Source organism: Hesperophylax consimilis, chromosome 30 (genome assembly GCF_061612785.1).
Source record: "Hesperophylax consimilis isolate HC1 chromosome 30, BYU_Hcon_1.0, whole genome shotgun sequence".
NCBI lineage: Eukaryota > Metazoa > Arthropoda > Insecta > Trichoptera > Limnephilidae > Hesperophylax > Hesperophylax consimilis.
In genome coordinates this window covers 15,969,419-15,984,977 of record NC_142865.1, presented here as the reverse complement: position 1 = coordinate 15,984,977, position 15,559 = coordinate 15,969,419, and the positions used below count along the sequence as shown (strand labels likewise).

The 15,559-nt window shown below is 33.5% G+C and overlaps 1 protein-coding gene across 1 annotated transcript in view; it reads right to left on the bottom strand.

Moving 5' to 3' along the window:
• Window positions 1-15,559, bottom strand: part of tsr (Cofilin/actin-depolymerizing factor homolog tsr) — a 40,396-nt gene that overhangs the window by 18,840 nt on the left and 5,997 nt on the right. The gene's annotated exons all lie outside the window — the stretch shown is intronic.

Here is a 15,559-nt window from a genome sequence, read left to right as displayed (position 1 = left end):
TTATGGTCCGGCGGAGTCATTGGACCTTACTTTTTCTAAAATGAGGCTGGAGCAACAGTTACGGTGAATGGATTGCGCTATCGAGAGATGATTAATGATTTTTTATGGCCGGAATTGGATGGTATTGATCTGGATAACGTTTACTTTCAACAAGACGGCGCTACGTGCCACACAAGCAATGAAACCATTGATCTTTTACGGGAAAAGTTTCTTTGAATATCAAAATAACCCCTCTTATTGGAAAACCCTGTAGTATAAAACAGTCGCTATCCGCGTCAGTATTTTTGTGCCCTTAGTTCTTCTAAACTACGCACAAGATTTTAATAGGGTTTTCACTATCATTTAGAGAATTTCTTCCGGAAGGTTCACACATAAAAAACATGGATATTATATTTATACAAAGTAGAGACAAGTCGATATTTTGTAATCAAGTCGTAAAAAAATATTATCGGGCGCTTACATTGTTAACGCTGGCTAAACCTTATGAGATATATCAAAATAATGTACTACGGAATTGTATATCATAACAAGGACTACAGAAAAGTCCGCGATGGTATATCCCGTTGCTATCGTTACGTATCGTTATCCCGTTGCTGGGTATTATATGTCAGCTAATATTTAATAAAAACACATCTCATTTAAAATAGTGTAAAAATCCTTGGACCGTTGTAGCACTTAACGAACGTTATAATCTATGCGTTCATAGATGGCGTTAATTGAATTATTTTATTATAATACACTTTTTGCAAGCTGTGCCTTAAAATATTAAGAGGAAGCTACAAGCCAAAAATGTGTATATTCTTGGTATACCTTATATCTTAGGTAATAGGCATTAAAATCACTTGACAAACGGAGTCTAGAAACGTTCGATATCAAGCAAAAACTGTTTTTTATTTATTTTGTATATATTTTTTTAAGAAAGTAAAAAAGTGAATCAAGTGAAACTGTCACAGATAATCTTAGCTATAATACAGTATTTTTTAAAAGTTTTTTTCATTTATGCATTCATACATTTCTATTGAACAAATATATGTATTCTACTCAAGCGAAACGATAGGAAAACCTTCAATTTATCTAAAGCATATTTTTGTGGTATTCATAATGTACACCAATTCGTTATAAAGATTAATCAAAATAGTGATTTGGCATTAAGCTTCGCCTTAAGACGAATTAATATGAGTTATAGTTTTGTCAGTATAATAACTGAATTCTTTCAAGAAAGGCATACAAATCCAATATTGTATTTGTATGCCTTTCTTAAAAGTATTCAGCTTTTATACAGACCAAACTATTTATTTATATTCATATTGCTTATGTACAGGCGCAAACAAATAAATTAATGTCATCTACGAACGCCTACGAACGAACGAAATGCAGTGAATATTTTCATACCTATGTAACAGAATAAGATGTGTATTTTTTTAATAATTTTCAGATAATTAATTTTTAAAACTTTAAAAGACATAAAGCCTTCACACAGCATCCCCAAAGATGACGGTTGATTATTTTCCCCGGGGCCTCCTAAACATACATAAATATATTACAAAAATATAAATCTATATTAAAACTATGATCCGGCTCGAAGGACCAAATTGCAATTTTTTTCTATGGGAGTAATTTAATATAATTACTTTTTTACTCTTAGTTATGATACATTATATCGGTAAAAATTCGTAATGCGGACCAAATAGACAAGAGTCCCAACTGCTCCCAATCGTACACGGCCAGTGAGATTATAGCATCCCCAATTGGGGTATATTGTGAGGTTTAAGGCAGTGGGAGGGAAAGGAGATGAGGAAGAAGTAGTTGGGGAAATATCTGGCTATTTAGATCTGGCCACCAAACACGGCTAAAGTCATTTCAATACTGAATGGTGTCCTTACACCAGGGCGATACTGATAGTATATTCCATTCGACATTCGATCAACGTGCCGAATAACCTTATATTATTTTTAATGATTTAAGGCAATGCAATACGTAGTAATTTAAAATTATGTATTTTTGGTTTGAAAATTTAGTTGCCTAGAAATGTTTCAGATGCTTTAATTAAATACTGCGAGTAGAATACATCTTGGCCTTTGAAATAATCGAGTATTTTTTATAAGCCCAGAAAAAAATAATGTATAGGCCTATGAAAACTGCTTTAAAGTTCAAAATCTCCTACTTACGAACCTAATTTAGTTTTATTGTATAATGTGGCAAATTAAGTTATTTATAAAATGAAACATTTTAAATATTTGTGCCTGAACATCCAAAAGGCACTTTTTGGCCATGTTTTTTTCTTGCATAAATCAAAACAGGTGGATGGTGTTAAGCGGGAATTTAAGCCTTGTCGCCATCTACGTAAGGTGTGTTACTGATAGCGGCTCGATTCAAAATATTACACGACGTAGTGCATCGCCTTAATCGTGAAATAACACGTATTAATCAAATAAAATTTACTTGCGAACGCCGATATTTGAACCGGCGACCTCCGGAATTACGGACCTACAATAATTATAATATCCAGTAATTATAATGGATATTAAACGCACCTGGCTGTATCGACATAGTCACCATCGTATTGTGTACCTCCCTCTCAATCTAACCTAACAGCGTTCCAATACGATCCGACATACTCTCCGATCAACTTATCCGGGGCAATACTGAAAGTTTGGAATCTCCATTCCACGTTAAAACTTGGTTCTTTCATCACTGTGGGCGTTGAACTAATATTAAATGTGTGTTCGGCACAAGAGAAACATTTATGTAATATCATTTTGTTACAAGACTAAAATAATATTATACTCGTAAGTGGGTCCTAGCTCCTTCAAACTTCTCCCGGTCACAGTAAAGTCAACATCAGAAAATGAGTACGAACTACGTTATGTATTAAGGCGATGCACTACGTCGTGTAATATTTTGAATCGAGCCGCTATCAATAACACACCTTATGTAGATGGCGATAAGGCTTAAATTCCCGCTTAACGCCATCCACCATTTTTGATTTATGCATTAAAAAAACATGGCCAAAAAGTGCCTTTAATTTTATTTTTTGGATGTTCAGGCACAAATATTTAAATGTATTTCGATCATTTTATAAATAACTTAATTTGCCTCATTATACAATAAAACCATAACTGAAAATGGGTTCGTAAGTAGGAGATTTTTAACTTTAAAGCAGTTTTCATAGGCCTTATACATTTTTTTTTCTGGGCTTATAAAAAGCTTTTCTAAAAGATACTCGATTATTTCAAAGGCCAGGATGTATTCTACTCGCAGTATTTAATTAAAGCATCTGAAACATTTCTAGGCGACCAAATTTTCAAACCAAAAACACGTGATTTTGCATCAATACGTAGTGTGCATCGCCAACTGAAAATAATAGAAAAAACAACAAAAAACAAACAGTGTTCTGATTCGTATAAATATTCGTCTTACACGGACAAAATTTTTAATTGTTAATTTATTGAGAATCTCTTCAAATTATTCGTAAATTGGTTAGAAACGGGATTGCAGGCCCTTAACGGATGAATTGATAGGTTTCGAGTAAAATACGAATGTATTATTACGATGCCGGAACACGTGTTCCATTATTAACAAGGCAAATGCAGTTGCATGAACACTAACATCTACGGAAATAGCGGGCTATTCAAAATAACACCTCTTATTGGAAAACCCTGTATATATAAACCTTCCAGAAGAAAATCTCTAAATAATAAAGGAAACCCTATCAAAAACCGTTGCGTAGTTTAGAAGAACTAAGCGCATAAACAGACAGACGCGAATAGCGGCTTGATTTTATACCATTTAGAGACGTATAATAACGATATTTAGTTAAATTAGTTTTCCGATAACTACCAAAATGACAAAATCACGAGCTTTCAAAGTAAACATTTGTAAAATGTGTGCAATTTGTCCCACAAATACAATAATAATTCATAATTCGAATAACAGTGCTGCAGTATTTAAATTCATAAAATTCAGTATTTACTTGCTCTAATCAATTCGATACATTCGTTGCAGGGGACAACCACACTGTGTGGCGTTGCATCCTCTCTGCACTACCCCTGCGGGAAATGGCGTAATGGTTGTGATAGGTTAGAGTCAACTAATCGATAATTGTAAGAATCATAAACTAGAAAAAAATAAACAAATTTTCTGCTTTAAATTTACGACAAAATCGTTTCAACGATTCTAAAAATAATCATACTTCCCATCAACACCGAGGTGGCGGGAGTCGTCTGGGAGCCAACAATAATACAGTCAGAAGTTGTTCAAAGGACAGGTAACCCCTCTCTAACCCCTTTCAGACCTGAATTGAAATTGGCAGTTATAAAACAATATCTGATGCTTGATTATCTCCTTCATTATCATAGTAACAAAGAGATTCTTAATAAATTATCAATCATTTATTTCAGTACTAGCTGAGGTGTACCCTTTGTTGCTGGGGGTTATCCTTCAGAGATAGACATATACCATCTTGAACTTTTCTTTAGGCCTTTTAAAGACATACAATTCCGTACTACATTATTTTGATATATCTCATAAGGTTTAGCCAGCGTTAACAATGTAGTGCCCGAAAACATATTTTTACGACTTGATTACAAAACATTGACTTTTCTCTACTTTCTATAAATATAATATGCATGTATTATATGTATATGTAAACCTTCCGGGAGAAATTCTCTAAATGATAGTGAAAACCGTATCAAAATCCGTTGCGTAGTTTAGAAGAAATAAGCGCACAAACAGACAGACGTGGATAGCGACTTTATTTTATATTATTGAGATTAGAGAAGTTTTCTGTGTAAATTAAAATTCATGAATTTTCAAATTAAGGCGAAGCTTAATGCTAAATCACTAATAATTGATTCATCTTTACCACGAATTAGTGTAGGTAAATTAAGAATACCAAAAAATATGCTTTAGATAAATTGAAGGTTTTCGTTTCGCTTGAGTAGAATACAAATAAAAATATAAATAACTCAATAAAAAAATATAAATTTAAACTACTAAAACAATATATTTTTAAATAGAAATGTATGAACGCGTAAAGGAAACAACTTTAAAAAAAATACAGTGTTATAGCTAAGATTATCTGTGACAGTTTCACTTGATTAACTTTTTTGCTTTCTTATAAAATTATTTACAAAATAAATAAAAACCAGTTTTGTGCTTGAAATCGAACGATTCTAGACTCCGTTTGTCAAGCGATTTTAATGCCTATTACCTACGATATAAGGTATACCAAGAATATACTCATTTTTGGCTTGTAGCTTCCTCTTAACGTACGGTTCGAGAGGGTTATAAAGAACTACAATGTAGCTAGGTGGGTACCTATGACGCGACAGGTGACATTGACCCCGGCGGACGGGAATGACGCTTCACCGGTGACGTCAGTTACCAGACGCAAGGTCGATAATCGAATAAATTATAATTTAAATACAGATTGAAAACAATGTACATTCTTATTTCAAAAAAACCTGAAGACAATATGCACACCTCTCTTTCTGTTACGAGGCGTCGTTTGTGAGAAAGAGAGAGAGAGGTCACCAAGGAATTACCAACGGCAATACCATATATGGATACAGATTATCATAGCTTCCTTCCGAAAGACGTGTGTTGCATACGAGGAAATTGATTCATACTACATTGTGTCCGGTAAATTTATTAGCCAGTGTAAAATGAAATTAAGTTTTATACACAAATAAATATAGCAGCTGTTTTTTTTTTCAGAAATCGTACCACTGACACAATACACAATTTTTTGACAATAATAATAACATGGCATTTATATAGCGCAGTTTAGTGTCATTTCACTTCAAGTGCGCTTAACTACTCGTATAACAAACTTTAAAAATGGTAATTCAGTATAAGTGGTTCTTAAAATTTTTCCTACAGTGTGCCTTACCCAATACAGATCTAATATTATAACACTAAATATACTGTTTATACAAAGTGATCACAAAACTTAGAATAACAATAACAGCAGGACAGGACAAAACAAGAATATTAAAACTAAAAACATAATATAAAACAGGAGGCAGTTTGTGCTCAGAAATGAGAATTAATCAATGTTATTTATTAGGGTGATAATAGACGTAACGCTGTCTAGAAGGACAAAGCGCAACACGGCATAATAACCCAAAAATTAATCACAATAAAACTAATAATTATTACAATACAAAACGGCCTCCGCTGTCGAGGGGTATGTATGACTCTCGACTAGCAATCCGAAGGTCGCGGGTTCAAATCTCGTCGTTCGCAAGTAAATTTGATTTGATACTTCACAAATCATTAATTTAAAATATTATACAGGGTGTATCGGCACGTACCCGACAAACTTTAACCAGCTATTCCTTAGCATATTTGGAGAAAAAAATCTTATGTGCACTTTGCTGTCCGGTAACGTTTTTTTTTGTAATAAAAAAATATTATTCATATTTTCACCACATGTCACCACTGTTTTATCCTTTGTCAAAGTTTGAAAACCCATCCGGCAATATTTTATTCGAATTCCGTTGAATAATGTACGTGTGTACCTATATTGGCGCGCTTTTACAATCACAACGAAATGGCACGGCACCATTCGTCTCATTTTTAACTATTATTATTTAGTGTGTGCGAAAGAGCAAAGACGCTTTTCGACATACTTGCTTATAACAGCTGTTGGACACGAAAAGCAATGCCAATGACAGTGATGTAGTGTGGAAATTTTTTATTTTTTTCTTTTTAATTGAAAAAAAATGCTACCGGACAGCAAAGTGCCCATAACATTTTTTACTCCAAATGTGCGAAGGAATAGCTGGTTAAAGTTTGTCGGATACGTGCCGATACACCCTGTATAGTAAAACTTGCGGCACGTTTCAGAGTGGAAGACACTCGCAGTATAGCCCTAGTGTAAGACCACCATTCAGAATTTAAACCTTGCTTGAAATGACTTTAGCCGTGTTTGGTGGCACTTTACCTTCAGCCTCGCCACATATCCCAATTGGATGTCATAGTCTCACTGACTCCAGACGGTAGAGAGCAGTTGGGACTCTTGATGGAAAAATCATAGAACGCCACGATTATGGCACCGCATTTTAAACCCAACATGTATCGAATAAATTTAAAAAATAACTATTTATATTTTTTTCAACGCAAAAATTTCCAATGTAAAAAGCTGCCAAAAAGGGTTGTGTTCTGAAAAAAAAAAGAAAAAGTACGACAATACCATATTTAATGCAGCAATTACGGTGCTTGTACAGTCATACAGATAATTATATCCAGCGAATAGACAATACACACTAGAAACGTATTCTATGTAGATTTGAATGGAAACCAATTTGCCATTAATTTAACACCTTTTGGTTCCAGCCCATTTAGCGCGCGATTCTGAAAGCTGTGGAAATACGATCCTTGAGGCGTATATGTGGTAAAACAGTGTAATCACGTGATGAAAAAAATGCGGAGATTCTCTAAGGACGGGTTGTTTCGGAGAATTTGAACAATTCATCAAATTTCAACGTCCATTTTCAAGTTCTGTGAAAGATTTTTTCAAGTTTTGTTTTTATTTCAGTTTTGTCAAGCAACTAGCCTACAATGATATAATAACATAACTTGAATAGGACTTTCACAGAACCCGAAAATGAACGTTGAAATTTGATGAATTGTTCAAATTCTCCGAAACAACCCGTCCTAAGAATGCAAGGCTGATGTAAGCGTAGTGAACAAAATTAAGAAAGGGACAGTTTGGGCATATAGAGCGAACGAACGAAGAAAGGAGTGTAAGAATATATTATGCGAATGTGAATGCTAGAAATCGGGGACGCCCGAGGAGGACATGGCATGATCAAGTGAACCAAACACTCGGGCCACGTAACGAGTCAGAATAACAGAATAGTATGTATGAGACGATGACGGTGACTGGATAACTCATCAAAATGATAATTAATCACATCTTTAAAAAGTTATATAAAGTCATGGAAAGTGATCAAACAAAAACTTTACTAACTGGGTTAAGTAGGTTAGGTTAAACATTTTTTTCATCGTTTCTAGTGACTTTATTTCACTTTTTAAAAGTGTGTTGAATTGTCACTGTGTTGAGTTATCATGGAACCGCCAAGACCGAGTTGTTTGGCGGTCTGTCGTCTCTGCCTACCTCTGCGGCTTTAAGGTGTGATGGTTGGTTAATTAGTTAGCATGTGCTCTATTTCTCTTGCACTGCCTGACATCGAATATCGCTGTTTTATTTAGTCGTTATAAAAAATAAAAAAAATTACCATGAAACGAAGGTAAAGTTGGCAAATTCCGCTTCACGCAATGTTTTTTTTTTTAAATAACTATTGATTTTAACAGCTTCCAACTTATTGTCTTCAAGAAACAACTATTTATGTCGGGGGAAATGGTAAAAGATGCATTAAAGTTCCATTTTTCTTAATCAAAGTTATGTTTTAAATGACTCAATGCCAAGTAACTAATAAGTTAAGAGGAAGCTACAAGCCAAAAATGTGTGTATTCTTGTTATGCCTTATATTGTCAGGAATGTAGGTAATAGGCTTTAAAAACGCTTGACAAACGGAGTCTAGAATAGTTCGATGTCAACCACAAAACTGGTTTTTATTTATTTTGTAAATAATTTAATAAGAAAGCAAAAAAAGGTTAATCAAGGTAAATTGTCACAGATAATCTTAGCTATAGTACTGTATTGTTTGAGAGTGGTTTCCTTTACGCGTTCATACATTTCTTTGAAAAAAAAATTTTTTTAGTAGTTTACATTTATATTTTTTATTGAGTGGTTTATTGTTATTTGTATTCTACTCAAGGCAAATAATAATAATGATATGAGATAAAAAGAATTTAGCATTCTCAGACTATAAAAATATTACCATTTGTTATTTCGGCTACTGGCATTATACCTAGCTCTCTCATTCAAAATTTAGGCGTATTAGATCTATCAAAAAATTTATATATAAAGATGCAAAAGTCGGTCATTTTAAATACATGTAGGATAACGAAAAAATTTTTAAATATTTATGTTGAGGGATCAGTAGGATTTATAGGCCCTGTTAGAAGTTCTACCGAGCCGAACCCTCTGATATGAAAATATCTGGAGTCGGTGAATTATTTTCCCATTTGATCTCTGGTGAGTTGACGTGTTGTTCTTGTATTGTTTTGAATTTATTTTGCTTATATAATGCACTTGCATAATGTTGATTGACTAGATGATCATTTGTGGAAAAGAGTGTGGAAGGGTTTAGTTTTCCTATGGGGAAGATTTAACCCGGACATAAAATCGGAAGTTTAAAAATATTTGTATAGCGCCGTGTTCGTGAGAAAATCACCTCAAGGGCGCTTAACAACTTAATTTATGCATTGATCACTTAAACTTATTACTTATGGCTTATAACTCACGATAGGAAAACCGTCAATTTATTTAAAGCATATTTTTGGTATTCATAATGTAAACCAATTCGTTATAAAGATTAATCAAAATAGTGATTCGCCTTAATATTAAATTTTTTAGGTGTTTATTTCATCTAATTAAGTTGCAATCAGGTATCATTTAAAAAAAACTCGCCTGCGTTCAGCAGAATTGAGTAACTTTACCGAAAATAATTACTGTGTTAGAAATTTAAGCAAGGAATGGTCAGAATTTTGGATTACGAAATACGCCCACATCGCAATTCTTGCGTTCTTTTTAATTCTATGTTTCAAACGTAAAGTGCGAGTCACTTGAACAGTGAATCATGAATCACTCGATCGACTTTCTCGACTCGACCGCTGGCTGTACGACAGTGGATTCTAGCAGAATAAGGTTAAGTTGGTAGCGAAAATACTTCAGACCGCAAGGTGTGGACTTGCGGTAAGATAATATAGGTTACTTCATCACATAAGTACCTGCTGCGCGATAATTATTAATTATTGCGTTGCCACGCAATCGTTTTAGTAAGACGTGGGTGTAGGTTTAGGTCATAGGATTACAAATTATTTACCTGACTGGCGCAGACCCGTGAAAAATCACGGATTAGTATAATTTTATTTGTGTTGAAACTATTTATTAAATACTGGCTGACATATACCCGGCGTAGCTGGGGCTTATCCTTAGGAGAAAGACATATACCATCATCATAAGGTTTAGCCAGCGTTAGCAATGTAAGCGCCCGTAAATATTTTTTTACGACTTGATTACAAAACACTGACGTTTCTCTACTTTATATAAGTGTAATATGCATGTATTATATATTTAAACATTCCGGAAGAAGTACTCTAAATGATAGTGAAAACCCTATTAAAATCCGTTGCTTGGTTTAGAAGAACTAAGCGCACAAACAGACAGACGCTGATAGCTGGAATAAACAATTATTTATTTATTTATTTATTTATAGCGACTTTATTTTATACTATTTAGAGATTTTTGAATCCATGTCTTACAAAAACAAAAAATATTGTCATTTACTTTATAATATAACTAGCTGAAGTTCCCGGAGTTGCCCGGGCCTTCTTTGCGTTAATCTCGGAAAAAAACTGTAGATTTATAGATTTTTTTTAAATCAACCTATAAAAAAACAAAGTTATTTACTAAAAACAAATATTTTAAACCGCCCAATCCCAGATCTGAAGTCGACAAGTCTGCCAACCCAGCCGAATGTCGATCGGGTAGGACCGCCATTTATTTCGCATATTAATTGCTGTAATGCCATCCGATTTCAGAGAAATGCGAATATGTCAAAAGTTAGTGTTTTTGACAAACATTTTTCACGTTTGATGTTAAAATTATATTATTTAGAAATAGTAATGTTTATTTTAAATGCATAACACCGGAAAAATATTTTTATCTAGTTTCTAAAACAGTATTTGTTTTTGCGTTGAAATTAAAAAAAAAAACATGATGTACAGGGTTTTCCAATAAGAAATGTTATTTTGATATTCAATCGTAAAAGATCAATGGTTTCGTTGCTTGTGTGGCACGTAGCGCCGTTTTGTTGAAAGTAAACGTGGTCCAGATCAATACCATTCAATTCCGGCCATAAAAAATCATTAATCATCTCTCGATAGCGCAATCCATTCACCGTAACTGTTGCTCCAGCCTCATTTTCGAAAAAGTAAGGTCCAATGACTCCGCCGGACCATAAACCGCACCAAACAGTCTCACGTTGAGAATAAAGAGGCTTTTCAACAATAACTCTTGGTTAAAAATTAATAAAATACTTCGTTTTAACCACTTTTATTGTTTATTACCAACATGTTAATAAACAATAAAAGTGTTTTTTTTTTTAAAAAACCACTTTTATTGTTTTTTATTAAAAACCCTGAAGAAGTGAGCGTTGCTCATGAAACATGTTGGTAATAAACAATAAAAGTGGTTAAAACGAAGTATTTTATTAATTTTTAATTAAAATGGTGCCACAAAATAAGTTTGCTGAGTTAGAAGAAATAACTCTTGGGTTTTCCGAGCCCCAGAGGCGACAATTTTGCTTGTTGACGAAGCCACCGAGGTGGAAATGGGCCTCATCACTCAAGATGATTTGCATTTGATTCACTCAAGTGAATTTTAATAATTTCAATGCGTTGTTGAAGCGTGTATCGTTCCATTTTTATTAGTTTCTACTTGTCAAATGTCAAAAAATGACAGCTTCAAAAGTAACATCTACCGAAATAGCGGGCTATTCAAAATAACACCTCTTATTGGAAAACCCCGCATTGCATGGAAAATACCGCATTTGAAATTCTGAAGGGTTGATAAATAAACAAAATCAATCCAGAACAGTGCACCCATATTTTTGTGAACGTTTAATTATTACAGTGTTGCTTGCTTAGCTGTACACTTCGCGTTGTTTATTTATTTTTAAAAATAAGCATTTAAATACGAGTACATTGACTCCCGCTGTGAATTTAAATCTGAAATAACCAAATTCCTTGTCATCTAACCGAACTTTTATTTATTTATACTTTATTGTAATAACTCATATTAATAACTTTTAAGGCGATGCAATACGTCGTGTAATATTTTAAATCGAGCCGCTATCAATAACACCCCTTACGTAGACGGCGATAAGGTTTAAATTCCAGCTTAACACCATCCGCCTGTTTTGATGTATGCAAGAAAAAATCATGGCCAAAAAGTGCCTTTTATTTTATTTTGTGGATGTTCAGGCAAAAATATTTAATTTTTTTCCGATCATTTTATAAATAACTTAATTTGCCACATTGTACAGTAAAATCATAACCGAAATGGGTTCATAAGTAGGAGATTTCGAATTTTAAAGCAGTTTTCATAGGCTTTATAAATTATTTTTTTTCTGGGCTTATAAAAAGACTTTAAAAAAAAATACTCGATTATTTCAAAGGCCAAGATGTATTCTACTCGTAGTATTTAATTAAAGCATCTGAAACATTTCTAGGCGATCAAATTTTCAAACCAAAAACATATGATTTTGAATTACTACGTAGTGCATCGCCTTAAAGGTGTGTTGTACTGTCATTTTGGTGAGTTATGGTTTTGGTGAGGTATCGCCATCTACGTAAGGGTTGTTTTTGATAGCGGCTCAATTTAAAATATTACACGACGTAGTGCATCGCCTTAAAAAATTATGAAATAAAAACTAGGTTAGATAAGTTAGTAGGTCAGGTTTATGGGTGAGTTTTTTTCGCCTTAAATGATTTTATATCACTTTTTTAAAAGGTGCACGGAGAAGAGTAATCCTGTAAAAAAGTGACAGTATGCCAACTTCCTGATAAAATATTAGTCATTCAGAATACATCGAGAACACGTGATATTTTCCTAATAGATATTATGACGTAATGTCAGTATTTATATGAACATGTTTTTTTTAGAGAATGACAAACATTTCCGGGTTACGAATAACCAGACAATATTTGAAAATTTCCTACTACCACCACAGTAAGCTTAAAATGTTGATTGTGTTGTGATGGAGGACTTAGTCAGTCCAGGAATTGGACACACTACGCCTGGGTGGGACCCAAACGCGATGTCAACTCGGCCACCTACCGAGTGTTCCGCCGTACTCATAAAACATTCGCTTTTGACTGATACTTTGCTAGGAACTCTTTCAATTCATTCGTTATAGGCCCGCAGTCCCATGTATAACAGGAAAACTAATAATTTTACCAGATTTTTAATAATACCAAGGAGTATGATGTGAAGGAGAAGGCAGTGGGAAGGAGTAAGCCATTTTTCATATACAGTTGTTATTTATAAGCATGTAGATTTAGTGTTATTTTAGATTATGTGTGCCAATAATAATAATAATACAGGGTCACCAGCTTGTCACTATTCCAGAATCTGCTAGCCATGGAGGTATAAATCCGATCGAAAATTGGAACCGAAATATTGTGAAGTCATATGATTTCCTAACTATATAACAATGAAAAACTCTGAAAGTCCATGGAATCAACTTTTAGAGTTTTTCTGAAGTGTGTAGAACAATATGGAGGCTCCGATTGAGAATTTTACTGTCTATATATTGGCATATCTATGGTTATTTAGGATCGATTTGTTTCATACAAAAAGCCCGAAGATATCGATCTGGTGAGTGGTTTATTAATGTTGTTTAGCCCTCTACAAGACGGGCAGTTTCCAGTTCGTTCGATAGCGTATTAAAAGAGAACCGTATGAGTGATATTGTGTCTTCAATTTAACATCTACTCCTCTTCAACCAACGTTCCGCTCACAGTTCTTAATGATACAAGTTACAAAATGTTATTACTATTAGAATAATGGTAACAAAATTATCAAATGTGTTTAGTGGCGCCATCTATATTGAAACAATGTGTAACATTTCAAATAAATTTCAAGAACAATAAAGATTATTCTTTTGTCTATTGCGAAAAGCAACGTGTTTTAATAATTACAAGACGAGTTACGACACTATTATCAAGTTGTTTCCCAAGTGTGCTTTTCATTGGGGATATACTAATATTTTTCGTATTTTTTAACTAATGGTGCCAAGTGGACACCTCCCCATAAACGTTCACCTTTCTTTACTTGGAATTTCATCACGAAATCCAGTTCATTATATAAATTTGCGCTATCTTTCATTACTGTTCCCGAAAAAATGATTATTCCCCTAGATCTAGGGAGAATAATGAGTAATACTGATTTATCAAAAAATCTCTCCAAATATCAGCAAGTTCTCTCCGTGTGTACACAACACTTCCCAAATACACAAACTCATCCACCTGCTCCAATTATTCATCATTAGTTGCATGCTGTTTTCGTACTCTCTCTTTCAAACACCATTACTTTAGACTACTTACATTTATCATTAACTCATTCTTCATTATTATTGAACTTAATATTATTATATTAAGCTACCTGGCGTTGCTGGGGGTTATCCTTAGGATATAGACAAGACATATATATACCACCACGGACTTTTCTGTAGGCCTTCTCATAAGATTAAGCGCCCAAAACTATGTTTTTTACGACTTGTTTACAAAACATCGGTTTTCTATACTTTCTATAAATATAATATGCATGTTTAATACGTATAAACCTTCCGGAAGAAATTCTCTAAACGATAGCGAAAACCATATCAAAATCCGTTGCCTAGTTTAGAAGAACTAAGCGCACAAACAGACAGACGCAGTTAGCGACTTTATTTTATGCTATTTATAGATCTGTATAATGTTAGCTGATAAAAAACGTAGAAATTTATTTATAACGTTACAAAACTCGGGAAAAATCGATGGGTTTATTTAGTTGAAATTTCTCACAATTTGCGCCATAACAAAATAGCAGCAGTTATAAATTTCATGTTTTTAAAAAATCTGTGATCTACCGGAAATAAACTCACTGAAACATTTTTTGAAAATTCGAGACTGGCTCAAATCCAAAATTAAATACACGAGAGCAGTCTCAAATTTGCAATAGATTGACATGGCCGTACCAAAATAGGTCGTGATGTAATATAAAATAAATAAATTTAATTTATTTAAATTGTACAGGAATGCTTAAAAATCTGAGTTTTAGAAGCGCGAATGTATTTAGTATAACAAATTAATAGCAACTTATTAAATGATTTTAGTCGTGGTTGGTGACCAGAACTGAATAGACAAGTACTCCAAACCCTCCCCTTCCCCTAACTTAACTAACGCTCAGCTGCGGTACGTTAGTAAATCTTTATTTTAGTATATGCTGAAATAAGATTTAAAATATCCCCAAATCATTGGTAATCCGGTTAAAATCGGGATTGCAGGCCGTTTCCTGATAAACTTAGTAAACTAGTAAATTCCTACCATAAGGGGAACACGTGTTCATGCACCTGCAATATTTGCCTTGATAATATACAATGACGAAATGCGGAAACATTTTTTATTTTTTTTATTTTATTACAAGATAATACATTACAAAATGATAACAAAGTAATAATGTATTATTCCCAATGAGTTTATAAAACTCATTTCGGGAAAGACAACATTAGAAAGGACAAGGCAAATAAATAAAATACATTAAAATAAATACATTAAAATATCAGTAATTTTTCTCCGTGTAGACTTTCTGAGAGCGGGGAGAACTTTTAAACATAGTGACAAGTTTTCAATAAATAGTTCTTTTTCTTGGTTCTGTATT